The 15,487-nt window shown below is 37.5% G+C and overlaps 1 long non-coding RNA gene across 10 annotated transcripts; it reads left to right on the forward strand.

Moving 5' to 3' along the window:
* The first annotated feature begins 1,217 nt into the window (after nt 1-1,217).
* On the forward strand, nt 1,218-9,500 carry LOC112473515. Of its 10 annotated transcripts, none has more exons than XR_003044050.1 (4): nt 1,218-1,307; nt 4,812-5,312; nt 6,294-7,802; nt 8,208-9,500. It is a non-coding gene; the product is annotated as an uncharacterized LOC112473515 (long non-coding RNA). The 10 variants fall into 10 exon arrangements; XR_003044043.1 differs by having other exon boundaries at nt 6,294-6,322; nt 7,185-9,500; XR_003044046.1 differs by having other exon boundaries at nt 6,294-6,322; nt 7,272-9,500.
* The last annotated feature ends 5,987 nt before the right edge of the window (nt 9,501-15,487 follow it).

Below are 15,487 nucleotides of genomic sequence, written 5' to 3' on the forward strand. Positions count from 1 at the left end.
CTGTTGCAGGGTAAATGTACAATATTAACTGGAATATTTCTACTAGAATTTTCTCTCTTTCTTTTCTACTCATCACCTATTCCTCACCCACAAGAGTTCTTCCTGCACTGGCAGTTTGATCATGCCTTCTATTCTGACTAATCAAACCTCATCTGCTCCCACAAATTTAATCATTCTCCAAACATTAATTATGACCTTTTACCTGGCACTGTTCAAGACCTCACATAGAGTACACATTCCTGATGGTGAGTGTCATTAGTCTGTATGATCTGCTATTTCTGAGAAAACTAGTGAAAATGTTACATGAGTGAAAAAAGGAGGGAAGGGGATAAAAGGAGGGATAGGAATACACATAGGAAAAGAAAAAAGATAAGTCCAGAGGATAGTGGGAGAGTTGTAGAGGGAATGCCCAAGATGTTAGTTGTCTTCAAAGTCATTATGAGTTAATAATTCAAGATGGTTACCAAAACATATGCCTAACTAAAAACTACATTGATAATTATTTAATGTTATCAGATCAAGGAAGAAAACAATTCAATTGCCTTTTGCTCTATTAGACCCTACATTTTAGTGGATGGATTAATAAACTAAAATATTTCTATGAGAGAATAACCAAGATAGTGATGTGTCTGGAAGCCATATAATAGAATAAAAAGTCAAAGAAACTGAGAATGTTTATCCTCAAAAAGAAAAAGTTTACTAGGAGAATGTAATGTATATACATATTTTTTATTTTTTAAAATTTATTTATTTAAATTACTTTCAAGTATATAGTACATCAGTTAGACACCTATATAGTTCATAAAACGATCCCCCCACTTGCTCCCTCCCTCCCCTGGCCCTCCGCCTAACCATCATATTAATGCAAACTGCATTCCCTCTGCCTTGCTCCCCATTCCCATGACCAACTATCAACTATTAATTTGTACTTCTTTAACCCTTCACCCCATTCTCCCAGCCCCCCAAACCCCTCCCCTCTGTCCATCACCAGATTGTCCACTGAAATTGTGAGTCTGTTTTTGATTAGTTTAAATATTTAAAGAGTTGCATAAATATTATGGGCTAAATTGTACCCCTCCTGCCAAATTTCTATGTTGAAGTCTTAACTCCCAGTTATTTTGGAATGTGACTATATTTGAAGATAAGGTCTTTAAATAAATAATTAAGTTAAAATGAGGTCATTAGGGTGGGTCCTAATTCAAAATGACTACCGTCCTTATAAGAAGAGGAGATTGGGACACATACACACAAAGAAGAAAAAAAGACCACATGGAGACACAGAGAGAAGGTGCCATTGATAAGCCAAGGTAAGAGTCCTCAGAAGAAACAACCCTGCTGACATCTTGATTTCAGACTTGTGGCTTCCAGAACTATGAGAAATTAAATTTCTGTTGTTTAAGCCTCCCAATTTGTGGTGCTTTGTAATGGTAGCCCTGACAAACTGATACAGGGAATTTACCAAATCCACTAGATGGTAGACTTTCTGAGGAAGAATTCTTGTCCTACATATCTTTGTATGCCATCTTGTCATCTAATATGGAGGCAGGAACATGCTGAACAAAAGAACAGGGTTATTCTCTGGGTTAGTATAAGAAAGAACTAAGGCCAACATGTGGAGTGGCTACAGTGAATTGTGGCTCAACTATGGAGTGGGTGGTTTGATGAGGTAGTAAGTTCCCCAGTCATTGGAAGTGTTCACACAGAGGTTGACTGACCACCTGTTAGAACTGTTGCAGAAAAAATAACTGAGTAGGAGGGATCCTAGAAGACCCTAGTAGTCTTTCCCATGGATCTCTGATTCTCTGAAAGAAAGGAGCTTACTAAACACCCAGATGATTAACTAGGAATGATTCCTTTCCAATACCATGCAAAGATGGCCAAAGCCTAAGATGCCTGTCTTTCATAGGCTGTGAAAGTCACAGGGCTAGTGGGACTTCTGAAACATTTATTCATGTGTGACTTTTGATGTATCCTTGTATGTAGTGTGTGAACAAATCTATTCTCATTAGGTTCAGTGTTTCAGAACAAAGGCAAAATGAATGGACAAGTATGAGTGCAGGATGGCATGACCTTGATGTGGCAGCAGTAAAATTTATGTGAAATGAAATCTTCCAACCTGTTAACTTAGGTGTGGCTGGCTTGAAAAATCTGAATGTCACCTTATTTCTCACAGAGGGTATGCAGAGGGCTCTGAGCTAATTAGAAATTAGACACTTGAAACTTAAGGAAGTAGATTTAGGTGTGGGGATTCAGGAACAAGGAAGAGAGCAGGGGAAGAGGAGAAAGAAGGTGGCACAGGTCAGGGGCAAAGTAGTATGACAATCTGCCTAGGCCATGTGGCTGACAACTTGCCTGACGCTTGTTTTGACTTCTCTAACTGCACAAGTGGTGCATGCAGATGACTTTACATCTCATAGCAAAATGTGCTACAGCAACGTGCTAAGCAAATGCAAACAAAAATATGCTTTTCCCACTCCAAACAAATCTCTCACACATCACGATGATCCATGGCATGGCGAGAGACAGGAGACAGAGACCACCAGGAACTAGATTTGTTCATTGTTTAACTTAGTCTCTGGGATCAATATATATGTTCTGGGAGATCAACTTCAGCTGCAATGGATTACTTGCTATTATTTGGACGTAGAATGCACTTTGATTTCACTCATTTATGTATGCATGAAAGTATTATTCATCCAATTCACTCGACATTTATTGTGAATCTACTGTGAACCTGGGCATAGCCAGGCACTAAAGAAGGCACTGTGAAGGATATGGAGATAAGCCATATGCATATCTTATCTTTGAGAGTTCATAATTTCTCTGCTTTCTCTCATGTGTGTCCCTCAGCCCATAATGTACTTCACTGTACTTTCTTTCTACAGAAATGCTTCCCATTCCTTAAGGGCCAACTTAGAGCTTTTTTTTTTTTTTTTCTTGTCTTTATCATTCCTCCCCACAGTGAGAATTAATCACCCTTTTTTTTCCCAATGCTCCAAGAGGACAGTGATTCTACTCTGAATTTGCACAGTAGGTATTGGACAAAAGTGCCTGCTGTCCCATTATTTTTCTTGCCTTTATTTTCCCCACTTCCCAAAACTTGTAAGACCAGATCTTTCCTAGTTCTGGGAAAATTCTAACAGGAGGAAGAAGTGTATTAGTGACCTAAACCTCATAAAATGGAGCATTATAATTAAGTTTACAATTTTTGCATTGAAAATATATTTTGAGTCAAACATAGCTGTAGGGCTACAGTGTGCCTTTCTCAAAACTTCTTATCAAACTAGAATAATAACAAGGAATCATTCTACTTTTTCCTCCAGGATAGTATAGTATGGTAGCTAAGAGTGTGAAATTTGAGTCCAGATTTGGCTGGCTTCAAGTACTGGATTTATCATTTATTAAATGTGTTACTTATGTGAAGTTATTTAATATTTGTGCCTACATTTCTCCATTTTTATAATGGGGATAATAATGGGACATGTTTTATTGGATTGGCATGAGGATTAAATATGTTAATATATGCAATTACTTGGAACACTGTATGGTACTTAACACATGTTCAAAAGATGCTATTTATTTGCTATTCTCCAAATGAAATATTTTCTACCTGGAGTTTACTGTGGTACTGTTTTGTACTGTTGATGGTTCTTTCTAATCAGATTTATGTTCTAAATGTTCTAAGGTTCAATTTTACATAAAGTCACTGCTGAGAATAGATACTTCAAATTTTTGTAGTTTTTGAAGAGTGAGTCATTTGGAGTTAGATTTTAGAACTTGAGTTTTAATATTTTTACTTCTATTGAATGTCTTACATGGAAGAAATTACTCAAACTTTCTAATCTTCTATTTCATTAACTTAAAAAGGAGAGATAATCATACATCCCTCACAAGGTTGCTGTGATAATAAAATGAGTGTTGTGAGATTGAGTTAAGTAAATAACATATGGAAGTGTCTAGCATCCTATGTGACAGTCTTAATAAATGTTCATTTCATTCTTATAATTAAACAAAAAAAGGCCTTCATGGCCACTGAATCTGTTATACCTGAGATGAGCCCTGAATATTTTGATAGTGTCGAAAGACAATAACTTACATAGTGGCTTTTAATGACTTTGTGATCACTCTACTACACGCGCGCGCACACACACACAGATCTAGATCTAAATATCAAATCATTTAATCTCCACAATAGCCCTACGCTGTAGTATTATTATACTCTCTTTCCGTAGATAAGGAAGCAGATGATGGCTGCTTCTCAGGCTGGGCTGCTGTTTTGGGTCTGCTCCTCTGTCTTTTCACACACCTATTCTGTTAGCTTTTCTGTGTTCCTTGAGGACTGAGTCTTGTCCCCAAAGCCCAGTTGGTGGCAGGCCTCTGCTGTTGCATCACTCACCTCGTAATTATTTATCTGGGGTACACACTGTGTGTTGGGCTTTTGCGTTGAATGGGCTCATCTCATGATCTCATCCTTTGCCCTGCTCTCCTTCCAAATGACAATTGGGCTGCAGCTTTGGTGCTAAGAATTGTTTGAACCATGCTCTGTGATCACATTATCTTGGCCAGTCTGGTTATCTTCTTCTGAGCCTACCTCTACCACCAAATTTGTCCCCCTCCTGTGTTTTCTACCTTAAAGAACATGCCTTTTTCCAGACCTGGTCCCTCTTGGCCTTTGAGAATCATGTTGCTTGCTGAGTTCACAGAAAATTTCAGTTCCTATGGGTCAACTGCCTAAATGTCAGCATTGTCTCTTCCAGGTGCTGAGGTTCTATTTTGTGAGGTTCTATTTTGTTCTATTTTGTCTCTTCCAGGTGCTGAGGTTCTATTTTGTGAATTAGAAGTGACCAAAGTCATTGCAAGGTCCTTAATTCCAGGAATAAAACTATATTCAAAAGATATTCACGTAAAGAAGATGTGCATTATGTTTGGGAAACAAATGATGCTGGAAATAGTGCAGGAAATAAGAGAGCTTTGCATCTGGGTTCCTCAGGAGACTCTGCAATTGCCCTGGAACTGGAAAATATGGCAGTAACATGCTGGGATGCCACCTTTTGGCTAACGAACGCAATTGTCAGGTGACAGAGGAACCCTGACCAACTGACATTGATTCTTGGTACAGAAGCAAGCACTGCAGAAGTCATCCAGGAGAGAGACAAATGACCGATGTGCTGTATGGTGAAGATTTTATGTATTTAGTGACCAAAATCTTGTTGCTTTTGAAAAAAGAAATTCACAGTTCTTTTTTAGAGTTGCCAGTTTAAGTAATAATCAATATAGGGAGAGATGGGGTTATTTTCTAAATGAAATAAGAGGTGAGCAAGGGTTAGCAACTTGGACAAAATGGTGGCAGGTGTGAAGTGACAAGTGGTGTTTGTCTTCGGCATCCAGCTAAGCAGACTTTTGCCAAGGCCCTCACCTTTGGCCTCTATAGAAGCATTCTTACTGGGTCAGAGCAAAGAGCAACTTCCTGACCATTTATTCCATGGTCTCTTGGCTCATGAAGAAAGGCCAATTAGATCTAATTGTGTTGGAAGTGGGAGAGTAAATTTCCTCTATTCTACTGACCCTTGGAGTGACTCTATCTGTCCTGAAGGCCACAGGAGTAAAGGCGGGGGACGCTATTCTCCACCTTATTTGTCCAAACTTCTCCCTGAATGCAGTGATTGGTTCTGGTCCTTAGCCTTGTAACCTCAGGTTTCTCTGATCTAAGGGTTTGACAATGCCCTTATGTCTCCCTCAAATATAGAAAATTACTCAATTTTTATTTCAGAAGGTGGATGTTTGGAGGGGGGAGATAAAATATAAATACTAGTTACTGGTCCACTGTCTGTTTTGTTTTAGAAATAGCTTTTATATTGGTAAAGGATGTCAAATCATTCCCACCTGTCATCATCCATTTCCCAGAGCCTTCCTTTTGCTTACCACGTGATACAGTGAATTAATTTATAAGTGGTATTTCAGGTAAATGCTGAAATCTAACTGATAGGATTCTTCCAGAAAGTTCCAACTAGTTTAAAATCTAACAAGGTTGCTAAATGTTAAGGATCCAAAAGTACCCAAAAGATTATTCATCATTCCAGAGATTAAAATCAATGTGCTTAAAACACACACACACACACACACACACACACACACACACAGAGAGAGAGAGAGAAAGAGAGAGAGAGAGAGAGAGAGAGAGAGAGAGAGAGAGAGAGAGAGAAAGAAAGAGAGAGAGAGAGAGAAAGCCAGCTCTCTTTGCAAACAGGGCATTGGGAAACAAATATAATTGTGTTCTTTCTCTCTATATCCAGGAACTTTGGCTGCTACTGTGCTACATCAGGTATGTAATAAAAGACAAAAGACAAGGAATCGAAACAGAAGAGAGGACCTTGAGTAACTGTAGTTTTTATGTTAGGGAGAATGTGAGAGAGAAAAGAAGCATTGTATCTTGGATTAACAGGACTGCAGGATTTCATTAATGACAGCCCAGCTTTTTAGCAAAGGAAGACAGTTAGAGCAGTAAAAGAGAACATGACCAGAATGTGCTCTGCTAATTGGAAATGTATATTATCTTCAGGCGATGTGTGTAGGGCAGGGAGGGGGACTAGGGAGGATGGGAAGAAACACATATTGAGAGCTGGCAGGGGGAACTAGACCTAGGGTGCCCCAGGTTTGGCTGTACCAATGGGATAGTTAAAGGGTCTTTTCTTGTAGATAGGAATGCTATTGCCCAGAGCCCTCCCACCCCCACTCCCTTTTAATTCAGTGGCTATGTAGGGGCTTCTTTGATGGTGGCTTTGAAGTTGGTGGCTTTGAGATTACTCTTCCTCTGTGACCTTGACCACCAGCCATGAGGTTAGTGGGGAAGGGGAGGGGTGGAGGAAGGAGCTAGAGTTGGAAAAAGAAAAGGAAGGAGAGAGGAGGGGAAGGAAAGGCTGCCCTAAGACATTTTTGCAGCATTCCACGACTTTTCTGATCACTGTGCAAAGTTGAAATATGATTGCAGCCTTTGCACCAGGAAGGAAAGAAACCATTTAAATGAAAAATTAGCTGCCTTAGCAGGTCAAGCACATAGTTACATTAATGTCGTGTAGAACAATAAATCAACTTCGATCTCCAATTGAAGAAATGCTAATTTAGCTCAACGATTCACTGATTGTACTTTCCTCTGATAGAAATCTTTTCTTTTATTTAATGCGAAGCCGTGATTTGACAGCCTCCTCTAATGGTGCTTGCAGACTCTCAGCATTTCAGTGGAATTCTGATCATGGTTTTAATATTCCGTGCAGCTCTGCCCCCTCTGATTTCACGCTCACACATTAACGAGAGCTGACACTGGAGATTAGACGCAGACAGCTGGAATGCCAGGTCTTTGTTGCAGTATGGACAGGAGCCAACGTCGTTCAACCACAGCCAAGAGGGACCTGGGAAAGTCTTCTTAAGAAGGAGGGGAAGGCAGGGTGGGGGCTTGAGTTCTGGTGGGAGCGGGGGATGGGGACAGAAAGAAAGGCAAGGTAGTTTCTGAAGGGCATAGGAAAGGAGTTATTTGCAAAAAGCCCTTTTGTCTCTGAAATTCACATTTGAATCAATTCTGATTTATTCAGAGGAAATGGATCATTCCAGGGAAATCCCAAATTGGTTGCAGTGTTTTTTCTGTAAACTCCGAAAACCCAAGTGTGATGCTGAAAATGGAAATGTCTCCCAGCTTCAGCTGCTCACTGGCTTGTCTAAGAAACAATGGTGATTACAAGCTGGAGGAAGAATGCATGCCCAAGGAAATGTGTTCTCCTCTTTGCCTTTAAAACATCATTTAGTTCCAGGTGAATAGATGGGGAAATAAAACCAGATTTATGAGCCAGGGCTGCCTGCTCGACTAGTGACTACCCAGGCAAGAAAGGAAGTCTCATAGTCTAACTGCCTTGATCCTAATAAATTGTTTCCTGATACCAGAAATAAAGTAAAGATCTACAGTTTCATCTAAACCATGAAGCAACTCGTGTTCAGATGGTGACCATAGTGCAAAAGAAAAGGCAGGGTGTTGCCTGAAACAGTGGCGCAACTTTCTCAAAAAGAAAATGACAGATGATTGGAGTTGCAAAGATGGCACATTATACTATGTCAAAAAAAAATTGTTTCTGCTCCTGGGGGAAACAAATTGAGTAGAAATAACAAATGTACTTCTTGCTAACTGTATCATTAACAATAATTATACTTTGCATTTTTAGGGGATATCAAGATACTAGAACCCTTCATAAATATTCATAGAGAAAAGTTGAAGAAGAGAGGCAAATATACCCATTCTCAATGAAGGATGGGTGGATGGAGAAACTGATGCCCAGGGCCTAGCAGGGGCTACTTGAAATTAAATAGAAAACAAATTACAAGGTTGCATGCTGCAGCTGGCATAAAGCTATCCAGGCTTTAATTTGAAGCTCAGATGAACTGAATTATCTTATATCACTTTGGCCTATGCTTACTTGCCCTTTTTCCTGGGCTTGGTTGGACCACTTCACTGACATAGGTTTAGTTATTCAACTAGTATTTCTTGAGCACTGAACTAAGCGACATTTTGATTTAAAAGGAAGTATGAGTTTGGACCCTTATATTATAATATATATATAATGTAATATGTATATAATGTAATATGTATATAATGTAATATGTATATAATGTAATATGTATATTATGTAATATGTATATCATTAATATTTTTATAAGAACGTGGAGGTCATATCACAGTAGTTAAAAGTATACCTTATAACATTGCATGTATCAGAGTAATTAAGAATATGTCAGAGAAATTCGCACATGAATCTCAGTTCTATTACTGGCTTTGTGACCTTTAGCAAGTTACTAAACTTCTCTCTAAACCTCAATTTTCTTGTCTGTAAAATGGGGAATATAATAAAACAATCTATAGCTCAGTGCCTGACTCACATGAGCACTCAATAAGTGCTAACTATTATTGTTGTTGTTATTTTCATGTAGTTATTGGGAGGGTTCGATGAGAATACATATATACACTCACGGGCCTTTACTGAGTTAGCTTAAAGAGTTGTGTGGGTTTTTTCGGTTGTTTGTTTTTTAAGTCTGTTCCAAGGGCTTATAACCCATGGCAGGTTTTCAGTGGTCACAGGTTAGCATCCTCCATAGTTACTTTACTTGCAATTGGTAATAAATGGCTTTGACCAAAGAGGAGAGCAAATTAACTGAATAGAATGCTTAAATGCCTAAAGATGTGGGAGAATACTTCTGGGAGTTAGATAGCATTCATCATATCAGTAAGAATATTGCACATATAGTATATACTGGAAGGCAAAAATGCCTGGGGTGGTTTTGTTTATAACTCATTGCTTTGCCTCTGTGACATGTAGCCAAGAGAATCATTTATGCCAACGCACTGTCATTGAAATAGTATATCTATTTGTTCAGTGTGCAGAGAAAATTTTCCTGACCTTGTGTATCTACTCGGAGTAGGAGCACCTAGTAACATCTAAATAAAATGTAGAAGACTGCAATTGTCTACTTGGATCTGAATTATCTAGTGGCTTCGGAATGTTTTAACCATTCTGAATAGTCATAATAATAACATTTCTCAGACTGACTCTCAATCTTAGTATTGTACTGCATAGCAATTTCAGGTATGTTACAAGTATAGCATTTGTGACAAATTTGCTCAAGTTTGAAGAAAATAATTGGAAAAATATTAAGGAGGTTATCCCTATAATGTTACCCTCATCGTCTCCTTTCCAATATGCTTTATAGAGTGAGCAAGAAAGAAGTGGCTACAGAGAATTAGAAAATCTCTGAAAAACTCCTGTAGAATGTGCCATATATGCTAAGTTATGTTAATGTCCTGTGTGTCCCAACAGAAAAAAAGTTGAGAACTACTATACTGGAAAATGACATTTTATGTAAACACTGGCATGTCACGTATGTAATTCCAGCAGAGTTTAGTTATTGTGAGATGAGAAAAGACTGAATAATAATGTAGCCTTTCTGTAACTGACTTTCAAGTTAAATTCCTTAAAACCGGTGTCTTCTGTAGGATCCAAAAGAATGGATACATCAAAGTAGTCTATTTATTTGTCTCATTATTGTTTAATTTTATTACCTCTATTAGGCGTGAATATTTTCCCACTGCTTCAGTTTGTCTCTGAGCAGTTCCTGGGATTATTGGGGACTATAGTAGAGGTCAGGGAGGCCATGAGTACAAGGAATCAAAATTCGTTGAACACCTATGATATATTGTGTGTGTGTGTGTGTGTGTGTGTGTGTGTGTGTGTGTGTGTATTAATCCTCAGGATAATCCTGCAAAGTTTTATCCCCTCTTCACAAATGAGGACTTTGATAAGCAAAGATAGCTAACTAATTAGCCCCCTAAAGTCAAACTCTACAAATAATAGGGAGTTAATTTGAATACAAATCTTTCTGAATCCCCAAATCCTTGCTTTTTTTCTGAGTGTCTACCTTTCACAGGATTACTAAGCATGGTAGGATGTATAAATTTTTAGTGGTGCCCCAGTAGGACATATGGGTAAGATTGGGCCCAGTCTAAAATTTGGAGTCTTGGGACCAATTTAAATAATCAGAGCAAAGTAGGGCTCATCCATGACAGCATTTATCCAAATTTAATAGTTGAACCATGTGAAATTACCAATGTTTGGCCATTTTTTATCAATAAAAATGGAAACTTCATATAATTCAAACTAATAAAAGTAGGACAATCAGTGCTAAGAATACTTAATATATTTTTCTCATTTTCTCTGGCTATTAAAATGGAAACAGAGAAAGGTCATTCACTTTGGCTCCTGAAGTTGAGCATTCTATGGCTCTAAGACATCTAAATGGGGCAGCTCATCTCGAGACTTGTGACACCTGCAGACACCAGCTTTCCACAATGAGAAAGAAGGGAAGAGGTGACCTGTAGCCTTCCAATGCCTCTACAGGCTCTGGTCTATGAGACAGTCTCTCTGCAATTGTCTGGTTCTCCAGACTTGTGCTCCCCAATGAAGACTGGTTACCATTGTTATAGATTGAATTGTGCACCCCCAAAAGATATGTTGAAATTCTATCCTCTAATACTTCAGAATGTGACCTTATTTGGAAATAGGGTTTTTACAGATGTAATTAGTTAAGATGAAGTCGTACTGGAATAGAGTGCACATAGAGAAAACATGGCCATGTGACAACAGAGGCAGAGATTAGAGTGAGGCATCTGCAAGCCAGAGAATGCCAAGGATGGCAGACAAGCACCAGGAACTAGGGGAAGCAAGGAAAGAGTTTCTCCTACAAGTTTCATAGGAAGTATAGTCCTGCTGACACCTTGATTTTAGACTTCCAGCCTCCAGAACCATAATACAATATATCTCTGTTCTTTAAAGCTCTCCAGTTTGTGTTACTTTGTATGGCAGCCCTAGAAAACTATTTCACTCACTTTTTAGGCTCTTCCCATTTTTCTATATACCCATCTGCTCTCAGTCAAAATGATTAAGAAAATAAAGTTGTTGCATAGAAAAGTAATTCTAACATAGCTCACTAGACTAGCTCATATTTGGAGTGTTCTGATGAGTTTCACTTTTTCCTGAACCTTAAGTTTAGGGGCCACGTATGCAGACTGGTCTCTTCTTAGCAGGAGAATTTATCCAATTTATGGCATTCAACGTACATGTTAGATTTACTCTGAACCTAAGTCATGGCCAAATCAATTTTGAACAAATGTGCTGCCTTCCCATTGAATAGCAAGATAAACAATGTCAATGAAGTCTTCCCTTGTGGCCATGATCGACGTTCACACCATCATCAATTAATATGAATTATGTTAAAATGTATAAGTTATTGGAGAGGTACAATACTTTATGCTGTTTTCATCATTAATAATTAATCCAGGATTCACTTATCAGCTTAGCCAATCATTTACAGGACCAGACACAAGTCAGCCACAAATAGACTTACCCAGTGTTCACTGAGTATTTGCCATATATATCAGACTCTGATCTAAAGACTTTGTATGATTTTATTGATTCTGCACCATGATACCAACTCAGAGTATCTTTATTTAGACTTGACAAAAGAGAGACTCAGAAAAGTGAAATGACTTGTCAGAGTTACACCACTAGTGAGAGATAAATGTGAGGTTTTGGATCCAGTTTTTTGACACTAAGATCAGAGATTGGTACAGCAGAGGGAACAGCTTTTTTGGAGTGCCACACTGTGAGGGTTTGGGAAAATGGACCACTGAGAGTACTGGGAACTGGAAAGAAGTCCTTGAAAACTTTTGGCATGAGGGAAGACATCCACAATAGACTGCTTAGCTGCTGTTGCCAGAATTGGGAGTCAAAAGGTCTGCTGTTCATCTTCACCATCTATTGGTCTTGTGTCCATGAGCAAGAAACTGAATCTCCCTGGCCTAAATGTTCTAAACTGCAAAAGAGGGATAGCTACATCTTTCTCCTTGAGCTATTCTAAGGCTTGCCCAAGATAATGCATGTACAAATATAAAGCAGGTGCTAGCTAAGTAATCAGTAAAATTCAGCTTTCTGTCTTCTTTTCCAATTATATCTTGGGCTGGTCCAGAGCTAAACTCCCATCTTTTGGGGAAACCCCACTGAAATGTGTTGTTACAAACTTAATTTCTCAAAAACAGCCATTTTGTTTTACTTTTTATTGATAAATAAAACATTCTCAAAATAATTCATTTATTTAGTCATCAGATATTGTTTCTCCTTATACCAGGAGCTCACGTATACCAAATATGGCTGCATCAAACACAAGGAATTCGAAGATACTGACTACTTTTGAAAAATAGTCTTTATCTTTTCACTGAAACACTATAAAGATTTATATTTTGGGTAGTTTTTTTCTGATATACATACATACATACATACATACATACACACATATATACATCTATCTATCTATCTATCATCTATCTATCTATCTATGAAGAAGGTATACTTTTGTTTCAGTTCTTTCTTTTCATTTTCCTTTACCCATGAGGGGAAAATTATTTTTCAGTTTCAGGGCCTTTGCACTATCTCTTCCCTCATACAGCCTCATGACTTGCTTCTAAACTTTCCTCGGGTCTCTAATCAAATGTCACCTTATCAGAGAGGCTTCCCTGACCACCTACCTATAATAGCCCCCACCCTCATACTACTCCCTGTCTTTCTCTTCCTTTACCATACGAATTAACTCTTAGATCATTATATTACATTAACTCATAGATTTTCTCATGTATATCATCTATTTTCTTATCAATCCCCTCTGCCCTGGCTGGTAGAATGTAATCAGCATGAGGATTAAGATTTTTGTTTTGTTCTGGGGCATATTCCTATGACCTAGAACAATAGGTGCTCAACAAATGTTCCATGTTTAACATTTCTATTGACTATATAATCAATTACATAGTTTTCCATGTGTTTCTAGAGACACAAAACATTTGCTAATGAACCTCACCCAGCTCTATTCGCTTTACTTTTTCCTTAGTATATAGCAACAACATATGGACAAATTCTATTTTTACATGTCTTGGTGAGGATTGCTCCACATTTCCTGCCCTTCCTCAAGCCCCTGACCTACTCCCAGAGTGTATGCCCCCCTGAGGGCAGGGGAATTTGTTCTATAGCATCTCTTTGAGGACAGACACTTTCTCTCCATCTAGATCTCTAGTTCCAAGCTGCATACAGAAGAGATCTAAACCAATTTTGCCGACTGGCTTGTGTTTGTATTCCTTCCAAATTTCTCACTAATGGCTATAAATTTGTAAAAGAAGAAAAAGTGAAAAGTTCAATATTCAATAAATCAAAATTGACCTGGCCTACATTGGTGTCCTTCCTGATACCCATCTGAAAACTTCCTACCTTGCTATCATTATCTGTTATTAAAAATGTCCCAGGGAGCACAGGTAAGCAGTTCTAGGATACTGATTAATTTGTGAGGCTGTGTTGGTAACACGCCTCTTAACCGCACCCATCCCCCCACTCTCTCTCTCTCTGACTGGCTGTATAGCAGGACATTTCAAGAGAAATGTTTATTGGTTAACAAGAGTTATTAGGGATAGAATTGCACATTAGCAACATTTCTCTATTTTCAAATGGCTGACAGTCTGGATTTTAAAATTTATATCTGATGCTAAATTAAATAAGGTTTCTTATCATCTTTATTTTGGAATTTTTGTTTGTTTGTTTTTGGCATAACTCAGGGTTCTCCCATACTACCATGATACTACTGGAAGCAGTCACTATTATTAGTTTTATTCTCCTTTTAGTAATTTTCTATGTATTAATATGCATGTATGTACATCATTCTTTGTTTTCTCCTCTGAAAATAGTAGCATACACACTTTCCCACATGTCATTTTATGCTTTACAATTTATTTTTCAACTCTTTCTTCAATATTCACATAGAGATGACCTCGCTTTAAAACTATTACCTAGTTTTCAATTCAGTGGATGTATCATATTTTATTTTACCAAGTCTCTATCAAAGGATATTTAATTTATTCCCATTTTTTATCATTATTAATAATGTAATAAATCATTTTATACATGTGCAAGTATATCACCAGGGAAAATTCATAAAGGTGAAATTTCTAAGTCAAAGAATGTGGGCATTTTACATTTTACATTTTACATTTTGATAGGTCATTATAGATGTCTCTTTGCAGACAATTTGACGACATACACTCTCATACAATTTGGGCAAGAACACATGAGAACAACTCCTCCCTTGCATCCTCACCAACCATTTCATCTTTGACATTCTAATTGGCAAACATATTATTTCATGGTTTCCACTTGCATTTCTCATACATTTAAATGCTACTCATATTGTCAGTTCATGACTTCAGTCTATTATGTTCTGGGTTACTGGTGGTATGACCCTTAATGAGGATCTCTGTATATATTAAAGACACTAGCCCTTCGAAATATGGAAATATTTCTCCAGTTGTTTGCAATCCTTAAATTATATTTATATTTTATTTACCATGACAAAAAATGTAATTAAATTGTTCCATTCTGAGATTGTTTTAAATTCTTAGGTATTTACCTTCTTCCCTTGTTGCAATTTTAAATGGAATATTTTCTTTCAGAACATTTTATTTAAACTTTTTATTATGAAATATATTGTGAAGTAATATTTTAAAAGGCATTAACAGCAATAAAATGATTGCCCATGTGTTCACCACTTAGCTTAGTAAATAAAACATTACTAATAAAGTTGAAGTTCCTATCTCTCTTTCTTCTCATTGCCTCCCAGAAATAACCATTATCTGCATTTAGTGTATGCATGATTCACACACATTCTTTAGTTTGCTTTTACTACATAGGTATGTATTTTTAAACAACACAGTTTTGTGTTTCTAAACTTTACGTAAATGTTTTCTTCTGTAGCTTGCTTTTGTCACTCAAAGTATTTGTGAGAATTCATCCATACTGATACATATAATTCTAGTTCATTATTATAATAAATAAGTATTTCACAATTTATTTACTCATCCTCC

The sequence above is a fragment of the Pteropus alecto genome, unplaced genomic scaffold (assembly GCF_000325575.1).
Source record: "Pteropus alecto unplaced genomic scaffold, ASM32557v1 scaffold479, whole genome shotgun sequence".
Classification (NCBI taxonomy): domain Eukaryota; kingdom Metazoa; phylum Chordata; class Mammalia; order Chiroptera; family Pteropodidae; genus Pteropus; species Pteropus alecto.